At 48.2% G+C, this 10,099-nt stretch overlaps 1 pseudogene; it reads left to right on the top strand.

Moving 5' to 3' along the window:
• Nucleotides 1–2,561: 2,561 nt before the first annotated feature.
• Nucleotides 2,562–8,313, top strand: LOC123162267 (putative disease resistance protein RGA1; annotated as a pseudogene).
• Nucleotides 8,314–10,099: the final 1,786 nt, after the last annotated feature.

Genomic DNA, 10,099 nt, shown 5'->3' with positions numbered 1-10,099 from the left:
GCCGGCGCCTTCCGCATCTCCGGGCAATCGCGTTTGAAGTGCCCGCGTTCACCGCACTTGTAGCAGCGGCCACGCCTGTTGCCGCCGTCCGGCGTCGCCACGCTGCGCGCGTCGTCGTCGTCGTCCCGAGCTTCCCCACACTTTGACGTGCAACCTACTCGCCGTCGCCGGAGTTGGCGCTGCTGCTCCAATTGTCGTCGTGACCCAGCCCGCGGACCCGACCTGGCACACCGACGCCGGTCGCACCACCACGGACCAGACCTGGCGCATTGACGCCGGTCGCACCGTTCTCCGTCATAAGTCCAGTGACATATGCTGAGCTCCTTCTCCGCCGGGGACACACGCCTAGCGTCCCTCAGCGGCAAACGCCGTCGATGCCATCATGCTCAAACACAAGTCTTCCGGGACGCTGCTTCATGGCGTAGCACCGCGCTGCTGCGGCCTCCGCCGACGCGCCGCATCTCCATGCCGCCACGCCGTCTCGCGAACTCCGCACCACCACGCAGGACCTCTGCAGCCTCCTCGCCACGCCGTAATGACCTCCGCCACGAACTCACCGCGCGCCATGGCCCTGAATATTGAGGCTCTGAATACCAAATGTTGGAATCGAAGATCGACGAATGATCACAAGAATACGAGGAGTCCATTTTATCGGGCGACAAACGCCCGCTGTGATGGACGCCCTCCCCGTCGACGAACGCCGGGGCCTTATTCTCTCTTGTGTTTCTTCCTTTCGCCTCAGCTTACAAGAGTACACGGGGGAGAGATTTATACATGCCGGCTCACCAAGGCGCACGCACACCCGCCACTGTCCACCTCTCGCCCGGCTGCGCGCGATCCGCATGCCACCCCTGCCACGCTCAGCGCATGACGCGGGCTAGTCACAACCATCTAACAAACTCAACTAATCCCTACAGCCACGCTGCTACACACATGGCTAGACACAAGTCGGAGAATGCCCATACACTGTGCGGTTTATTGCTAACACTCTTCCCCTAAACCATGACCTCTCTGGCTCATCGTCGTCGACGTCGCCATGGCTGCCTCCGCCCGACACTTTGACGTGCAACCTACTTGCCGTCGCCGGAGTTGGCGCTGCTGCTCCAATTGTCGTCGTGACCCAGCCCGCGGACCCGACCTGGCACACCGACGCCGGTCGCACCGCCACGGACCAGACCTGGCGCATTGACGCCGGTCGCCGCCGGCGACACACGCCTGGCGTCCCTTGGCGACAAACGCCGTCGATGCCATCGCACTCAAGAGCAAGTCTTCCCGGACGCATCTCCATGCCACCACGCCGTGTCGCGGCCTCCGCACCACCACGCAGGACCTCCGCGGCCTCCTCGCCACGCCGCAACGGCCTCCGCCGCGGACTCACCGCGCGCCACTGCCCCGAATCTTGAGGCTCTGAATACCAAATGTTGGAACCGAGGATCGACGGACGATCACAAGAATACGAGGTTTACAGGGCGACAAACGCCCGCGGCAACGGAGCAATCATGTGTCTTGTCTTCAAGATTCAGTGGTGAGACAACACAAGATTGCGTCATATTTATTTCACAATTTACAGAGTGTGTGTGTGTGTGTGGGGGGGGGGGGGGGGGTAATTACAACGTTTTTATGCTCCAGTTGGCAATATGTTTGAGGAGAAATTATTTGAATCATTCTCAACACTTTGAACTCGTAGGTTTCTCTCATTTTGATGACGCAGAGGTGCCACAGCAGCAAACATGATTGCTTCTTCAACTCTCTTGTATGGTACTAATGGCACTAGTGTCCTTCATTATGCAAAGCAAATAATTGAGAGAACCAACTGCAAGGTCCACAAACTTAATTATGAGAGTTAAATTGACAGTACCAAATGCTATAGATGCTAACCTAACCAACAGTATGCCGCTGGAATCATTTAAATCATTATCACTCACTATGTACACTTTTCCAACTCGGTAGGTAGGTTCCTGTCACTGTGAATGAATGAAACATGTCCTCTCTCTCTCTGAGGAGACATGGACTCAGAATGAGGCAGTCGGTTCAGCTGTCTTGTTGTGCAACATGGACCGCTGGTGTCATTATTCATTCCAAGGGTCTCCAATGTTCACACCCAACCGTACCGACACAAGGGTTGGGTTTGGTTTGGTTTGGGTTTGCCAGACTGTGTGCTGTGGTGTGGTGTGGTTTCATTCAGTCGCAGGTTTTGAAGCATAATGTTTTAATCACTCAAGTACAAGTAAAGGGTTGAGACGATCTATTCACCTCTTGCGTTGAGAGTTCAATTGACGATATACTAATATGCTTCCTTTTTAGTAACTACATACTTGGTAGATTGTATGTAGTACTATGTTTCTGGAACCATTTGGATCTCGTCATCACTCTTTTTTTACACTCTGGACTACAGTTTAGGTTCCTCTCATCTGAATGAAATTATTTACCTCTTGCGAGATACTACTATGCCTAGAGGATAAAACAGCAGCTGCTGAGATATCACAGGCCGGTGTCCTCTTCTGAATTACTGGAAGCAATCATTCAGCGCAATAACTGCGGCGGTCCGGTCCTTGGTTGCCTGCAGTGCACACAACATGACATGTGCGTGTCAACATCTCACACAGATGGCATACTCCTAACCCCCATTGCCATTGCCCACCCCCCATCTTTTCGGAGTTTGTTTCACACAACCTGCTCATCTCCGCCTATTATCTTCTTCCTCACTGCGGCAGCTCCCCACACATCTGCGCCAGTCATCTTCGGATAGAAGCAGCAGCAGCAGGTACGTACACCCTGCGTTGAACTTGGTTGAATGATGAGATCAAAATTGCACTGTTTGTCATGGACCAATGCGAACATGAACTTGGTTCCACTGCTGCCTCCTGCAGATGCCAATGGGTTTTGCATCTCCTAGCTAGAAGAAACATAGCCTCTCTGCTCTGCACCAAGATCTCAAGTCTCAACAACTAGTGTAGGTGGGTGAAGAACCTTTCTTTTCCTCCGGGCCGGATCTGTATGTATTTTCCTTTCCTTTTAAGATCAGAGATGGCAAGTGCTCTCGTGATTTGCTCCAGTTGTTGAACTGCTACTTGCCAGTGACTAACTGCAAGCAGAATCCTTTTTTCCTTCCTTTGGTCAGAAATAATCCCTTGGCCATTCTGCTCGGCTCTCCTCCACTGCACATCTCTCTGCCGACGCCAACCACCAACCTTCTTCGAGTAATAGCGGCAGGTACGTATTGATCACCTAGTAGTATGTATGTCGATCAAAAAGTGTGAGTGTACTGAACTTGGTTGCTCGTCTATGATTGGGCTTTGCAGCTCCTAGCTAGCTAAAAATGGGGGCTGGATGCCGAATTCTCTGTCTATACACTCGTCTGCTGTATTAATTCCACAATCTCTGATTGACTGCAATCCCATGCATCTCTCTGGCACCTAGTGTAAGTGAACTTTTCATCTCCCATGGGCTCTTATTTTTCCCTTTTTGGGGGAGAATTAGTTTCTATCGTAGCTATTTGCTAGTGTAAGTGAACATTCCTCGATCTTCCTGTGTGCAGCATCTATCTCGAGCACATCTATTTGCTAGTTGAGGATGGACACGGCCATCAGCGCAGCAGTGTGGGTGGTAGGCAAGGCGCTGGCCCCTGTTTCGGATGGCTTACTGGAGAACTGGGCGGCCTGCGACAGTCTCGGCCCCAACATGAGCACCCTTAAGAGGAAATTGCTTCATGCGCAGGGGATACTATACACCGCGCATGGCAGGGACATCACCAACCCTGCGCTCAGGGACCAGCTGCACATACTGCGGCAGCTGGCGGACGAGGCGAACGACGTGCTCGATGAGCTGGAATACTTCCGCATCCAGGACAAACTCGACAGCACCTACGACGCTGATAACCATCCCGGGGGCTGCATCCACAACCTCAACCTGAATGTGCGGCACACTGCCAGTGCTTTTTTTGCCAATAAATTCAAGATTTCCCCGTGCTGGCGTGATGCTAATGGCGACGATCTTGACTCCCAAGAAGATGATGCAAAACAACGATGCCTATCTGTTGTCCGCACATGCGGCGGGAAGCATGTTGTTGGCAGTGGATGCATACCCAAGGGAGTCTCTAGCGCTGCTCATGTTGCCGGCCATGTTGTTGCTACTCAGACAGGCATGTCAGAATCCTTGAAGGCACCACAAGTAGTTGGAGAAAAAATTAAGTTTCATCGTGTGGAAATGTCTAAGAAGATGGCAGAAATTGTACAACAGCTGGATCCAATGTGCGCTGAGGTGAAGGACATCCTTGATCTGGAGCTCCGCAAACCTACCCAAGGCAGCATTGCTGGAAACAGACCCACAACCACCCCAGCAATAATAGAGGTTGAGTTATTTGGGAGGGATGCTGAGAAAAATGACATTATAGATGGCATTAACAATGGAAAATATTGTGCTGATGGGCTCACCGTGCTTCCAGTTGTTGGCCCGGGGGGTATTGGGAAGACGACTTTCATACAACACGTTTATCGAGAAGTGAAGAGCTCTTTTGATGTTATGATTTGGGTATGTGTGTCTCTGAGTTTCAATGCAAATAGGCTGACACAAGAGATTGTGCAAAACATCCCTAAGGTTAATGGTGAAACGGAAAATGCTGTTGCAGAAGAGCTTATTGAGCAGAGGTTAAGACATAAGAGATTTTTGCTCGTCTTGGATGATATGTGGACATATAATGAGTATGAGTGGAAAAAACTGTTAGCTCCGTTTGAAAAAGGACATGAAAGAGGTAATATGGTTATTGTCACTACCAGAATTCCAGAGACAACAGCAATGGTAAAAACAGTTGATTATCCGGTAGATCTGACTCGGTTAGGAGCTGATGATTTTATGCATTTATTTGAAAAATATGTATTTGGCCACCAAGAGGCATGGAAAGATCATCCTAAATTGCTTGATGTTGGTAAAGAAATAGTGGTCAATTTGAAGGGTTTCCCACTTGCAGCAAAAACTGTAGGTAGATTACTGAGAAACCAACTTACATTGGACCATTGGACAAGAGTTTTAGAAAGCAAAGAATGGGAGTTACAAACTAGCGACTATGACATTATGCCAGCTCTGAAGCTAAGCTATGATTACCTCCCTTTCTATCTTCAGCAGTGTTTTTCCTATTGTGGTTTGTTCCCCGAAGATTATGAGTTTGGTAGCAAAGAGTTGGTTCACTTATGGATAGGGCTTGATTTTTTAGATTCATGTGATGGAAGGAAAACAATTGAAGATGTTGGGTTGCGATATTTAAATGACTTGGTTAATAGCGGTTTTCTCAAGAAGACCGAAAAAGATGATGGCAGCCATTGTTATGTTGTTCATGACCTACTGCATAACTTGGCAGTGAAGGTTTCATCATCAGAGTGTCTTAGCATATCAAGTTCTAATGTGAGATATGTACACTCTTCCCTATCTGTACGTCACTTGTCTATCATTGTAAATGAGCGCGATGTCAACGACAGAGTGACCTTTGATGATTTTAAGAGCGACTTGAGTGCATTATATACAAAGTTGAAGGTTGAAAAGCTACAAACTGTGATGCTATTTGGAAAATACCATGGAAGCTTTGCAAAGACTTTTGGTGATTTGTTTGCAGAAGCGAAAGCCCTTCGCGTTATTCTTTTGTCTGAAGCATCTTATGGTTATAAGTTGGAGGATGTGTTCCGCAGCATTTGGAGATTTTTCCATCTTCGCTACCTAAGGATAATTGCAGGAGATTGTGCAAAATTAAGTTTGAACAGCAATATCTCAAGATTTTATCATCTAAGGGTCCTTAATTTTCAACAATGCAATGTCAACCTTGGTCCTCTCAGAGCAATAAGCAACCTTGTAAAATTGCGGCATTTTCTTGTCGAGGACATCAGTTTTGAATTAAAGCAGATAGCACAGTTAGCAGAGCTTGGTGGGTTGCTGAGAATCCGTAATATTGAGAATGTTGAACGAAAGGAAGAAGCGAACAAAGCAAACTTGATACACAAAAACCACTTAGAGAAGCTAATATTGCAATGGGGTGTTTATGGGGACAACGCAAATTCTGTGCAAGAACAGGTTCTCGAAAGTCTAAAACCACATAGCAATCTCCTAGATCTGCACATTGAAGGGCATAGAGGTGCTGCTTGCCCGTCGTGGCTAGGTGGGAACCTCTCGGTTAAAAATTTGGAATCTCTTTGTTTGCATGATATAGGTTGGAAAACTCTTCCACCCCTAGGAGAGTTGTGGTCTGTTGGTGAGCTTGGTGAAGAGCGTCAAAGTTGTATCCCAGGTCAAAGCTTTGAAAATCTGAAAAGGCTAGAATTAGTTAAGATACCAAGGTTGAGAAAATGGGTTGAAAACAGCACTTGTCGTTTGTTCTCTCAGCTAGAAGTGCTCATTGTTAAAGGTTGCTCTGACCTTGTGGAGCTGCCATTTTCACGCTGTCAATCAGAGCAAGAAGCTGCAAACATGACTTGGTTTCCCAGATTACAGAAGCTCGAGATTATGGACTGCCCGAAACTGCTGTCATTGCCTCCTATCCCTTGGACTCTTGGTCCATGCTCTGCCGAGATAATGGGGGTTGGATCTGGTTTTGAGGAGCTGAGTTACTCAAAAGAACAGTGGTCTAAACTATTGAGATTGAGTATTACGGGGAAGGGTGGTCAAGATGGCATGTTCTGGAATATGTTAGCATTCTCTAATCTAGCTGATCTCAACGAGCGGCGCTTGATGCATTGCCCTCCTTTGCCAATGCATCATCTCCAGAAGTTAACATCACTGAAGTCCCTTGAAATAAAAAATCCGAGTAATGTCCTGTCGCCGACCGACAGTGAGAGTGATGTCATATACAAGATACCAATCGAATGCCTCTCGATCGAGTATTGTGGTTCTGGTGAGAAGGAATTGACACAGTTGCTCTCTCATTTCCCAGATCTCAGCGAGTTGGCAATAGTTGGTTGTGAAAAGATAACAAGGGTTGGTGTGGTGGAGCAACAGCAGCAGCAGGTGACAAGAGGAGAGGAGGAAATAGCGTTAGCAGCAGGAGAAGAAGGTGGACTTTTGCTCTCGTCTCCCCATCTACAGAGTTTGAGGATCTGGGATTGCTTTGAGCTGAGCCTACTCGCCAGTTCGCTCCAAGGCCTCCGCTCACTCAACATAGCTGAGTGCCCCAAGTTCCTTTCCTCATGCGTATGGCCTCTCCTTGCCTCACAGATTTAGCCGTATATGAGACCCACAAATTCTTTGCCGGTTTGGAGCCCCCACGGACGCAAAACAGAGAGCCCACAGCCTGCAAACTTCAGGGTGTAAACACAGACGACATCATAGGCTTCCTTTCTGTGCCCATCTGCAGCCTCCTCTCCTCCTCCATCACCAGCTTAAGCTTTAATCACATTCATGAGGTGGAGCGCTTCACTAAGGAGCAAGAGGATGCCCTTCAGCTCCTCACCTCCCTCCAGGACCTCAGTTTTCTAAAGTGCGGCAAGCTGCAGTGCCTCCCGGCAGGGCTACATAGACTTTCTAGCCTCAAGACATTGTGTATTCAGTATTGTGAGGCCATCAAATCGCTGCCCAAGGACGGCCTCCCAACATCTTTGCAATTTTTATTCATCATTGCATGTCCTTCGCTGAAATCGCTACCCAAGGATGGTCTCCCCTCTTCTCTGGAAAAATTAAGCATCAATGAATGTCCTGCCCTGAAATCACTGCCCAGTCACGGCCTCCCAGACTCACTGCAAGTGTTAGATGTCCAATTTGGTGGAAACAGCGAGGAGCTAATGAGGCAGTGCCGCAAGTTGAAAGGAATCATTCCAATAATCAGAGACTAACTAACTAATCCTTCCTAAGGTAACAAACACTTTTGCTTCTTTGCTTTGCACCTACGATTTTCCCCAGAAAAAGCCACTCACTCACTTTGATGTACCGTACGTGCAGGTGCAGCGCTCTTCTTGCATTGGTCGTGTACATGCATTATATATGCTGGCCTTGTTTCGGTCTCTCAGCCTCCAAGTACGTCCACTTGATTCGGAGTTTGTGGTGCCACTGCTGCATGCTTCGGTCGTTTGCCATGTCATGCTTTGCATGCAGATCTCTTATCAATCTTTTATCATGGTAAAAAGCACCATGCATGCATGCAGCCCTGGACATGATTTGCATTTCAAGTGAGCGCAAAGTTTCTTTGTAGCTCGTCCTACGCGGTGCCCCTTATCTGTGCCGTTGGTCGCCGTATTGAGATGTGTGCTAGTGCAGTATTGCCACAGTGTGATTAGTCTGAAAAAGGCAAGGCTACATAAACAATGGATTGATTTCCTCGTAGGTATTAAGTGCCACACCCGTCGCTGTCCCGTCACCCCTAGTCTGCCAGCGCTGTCCCCGTCTCGGTCTCGGGGTCCATCCGCACAGCCGGCGAAACTATTCTAATCGATGGGAATGGCTAATGCGCGGGCCTTGTTCCTTCAATATTACGTGGAGGCTTAACACAAAATTAGCACATTTGTTTAATAGGAAATTACAAAGGCCCACCACTGCCATCGGGGGGCAAAGATTAGATGAGGCTTAATAGGAATTTAAGGAGGTCCCACCCTTGAAATCAGGGGGCTGAGATTAGATGAAGCCTTTAATAAGAAATTAGAGAGGAAAGAGTAGCATGCATCGTGGAGATTTAAAAGGAAACTAATCGCATGCAACGTGGGGTACTGCACGTGGTGTGCCCCTTCCTATTTGGGCCCCCACCTGGTCGGGTTACTTCCTCGCGTCTCCATCGCGCGTTGGGAAGTCCCGCGTTGGCAGGCTCGCGTGCGAAAGGCAGGGGAGTAAAGCGGTGAGCGGGCCAAGACAACTGTAGCTGTGCATGTCAATTCATGTCGTGAACAGTTGCCTAATAAGGCCAAAAATTCGTAGACTTCGCGGTAGAAGATTAACGATTAAGCGTCTGGCACCAACTACCATGTGCACATATCTCAATGAAACATGGGCACGAATGAAAGGCTGAGATAGAAGGTACCGCGGAGCCCCAGTTAGGAAAAACCGCTCTCCAAGTGAGTGATGCACAAGTTATCGTGCTATTACTCCTTAGTAATAAGGTACTTAACTGCCCACAACTTCAGACTAGCTAGATATACCTCTGCTGTCACCTTCACATGGTATATATGTGCAGGTATAGATGCATAATACGACCGTATGTTGGAGTGGAATGGTTGTCCCCTTTGCCAGCACATGCCGAAGCTATTTCCTTGTCAACCAGAGAAGGCCTGCTTCAAAGCTTGAGCGTGAACCTGTTGGAGTACTTACGGGTGCCCTGGCCCCTTTGCCAGCCAGCACTTGTGGAAGCTACGTACTACAGGTGGAATGGTCAGTGCGTCTTCTCTTGAAAAGAAGAGAGGAGAAGGCTTTCTTGAAGCCTTGAGCATATGTTACATCCTGGACTTGCATTGTCGCTGGGTGTTGGAACAAATGCGGGTACAGTCGTAAAAGAAAGGGGCGGGACGGCAAACTGGCGGTGGCTGGGGCTATGGGCGGAAGACAGACGCTGCCGGCAGGCGGGGGAGTCCGACGAAGACCGGCGTCATGCTGGCATTGTCGGAGTGTCAATGAAGTTCCATCATCAGCGTCAGTTAGGAAAGAACACAGGAGGGGAGGGTGCCATTTGCTGCAGCATGCAGTTTGAGATGGGTGTCTTGTTACTTTTCAGTTAGGGTTTAGCAATGTTTCATTATAGGATATACAATCTGAGATGATTTTATTTTATATATAGTATATTGCCATATCATCCATGCTCAAATTTTCGTTGAAAGGAAAAAAGAACAATCTCCCACCTCACAACTGAAACTGCACACAAATTAAAAATGCTGCTATTTATACTTACTGGGACCCAGGAAGGAAAATGAAGCTAGTATTTTATATATAGTTCAAGTTTGGCTGCCTGCTTGAATTACAACAAGTTGATCAATCATTTTCCTAAGAAAAATGGCTTCCCCGGCAATGCCCTGGACTTGCAGTTCAAAGTAAAATAAAATTTATTTGGAATTGGGAGCTTGAAATGGCTTCTCCGCCAATGTCGCTAATCAATAGCCATTGAAATCAAGTACAACCTCCGTAAACTAATATAACAACGTTTAGA

This window comes from Triticum aestivum, chromosome 7B (assembly GCF_018294505.1).
Source record: "Triticum aestivum cultivar Chinese Spring chromosome 7B, IWGSC CS RefSeq v2.1, whole genome shotgun sequence".
NCBI lineage: Eukaryota > Viridiplantae > Streptophyta > Magnoliopsida > Poales > Poaceae > Triticum > Triticum aestivum.
Note: the sequence above shows the minus strand (reverse complement) of the source record. Positions and strands in the feature narration are given on the sequence as shown.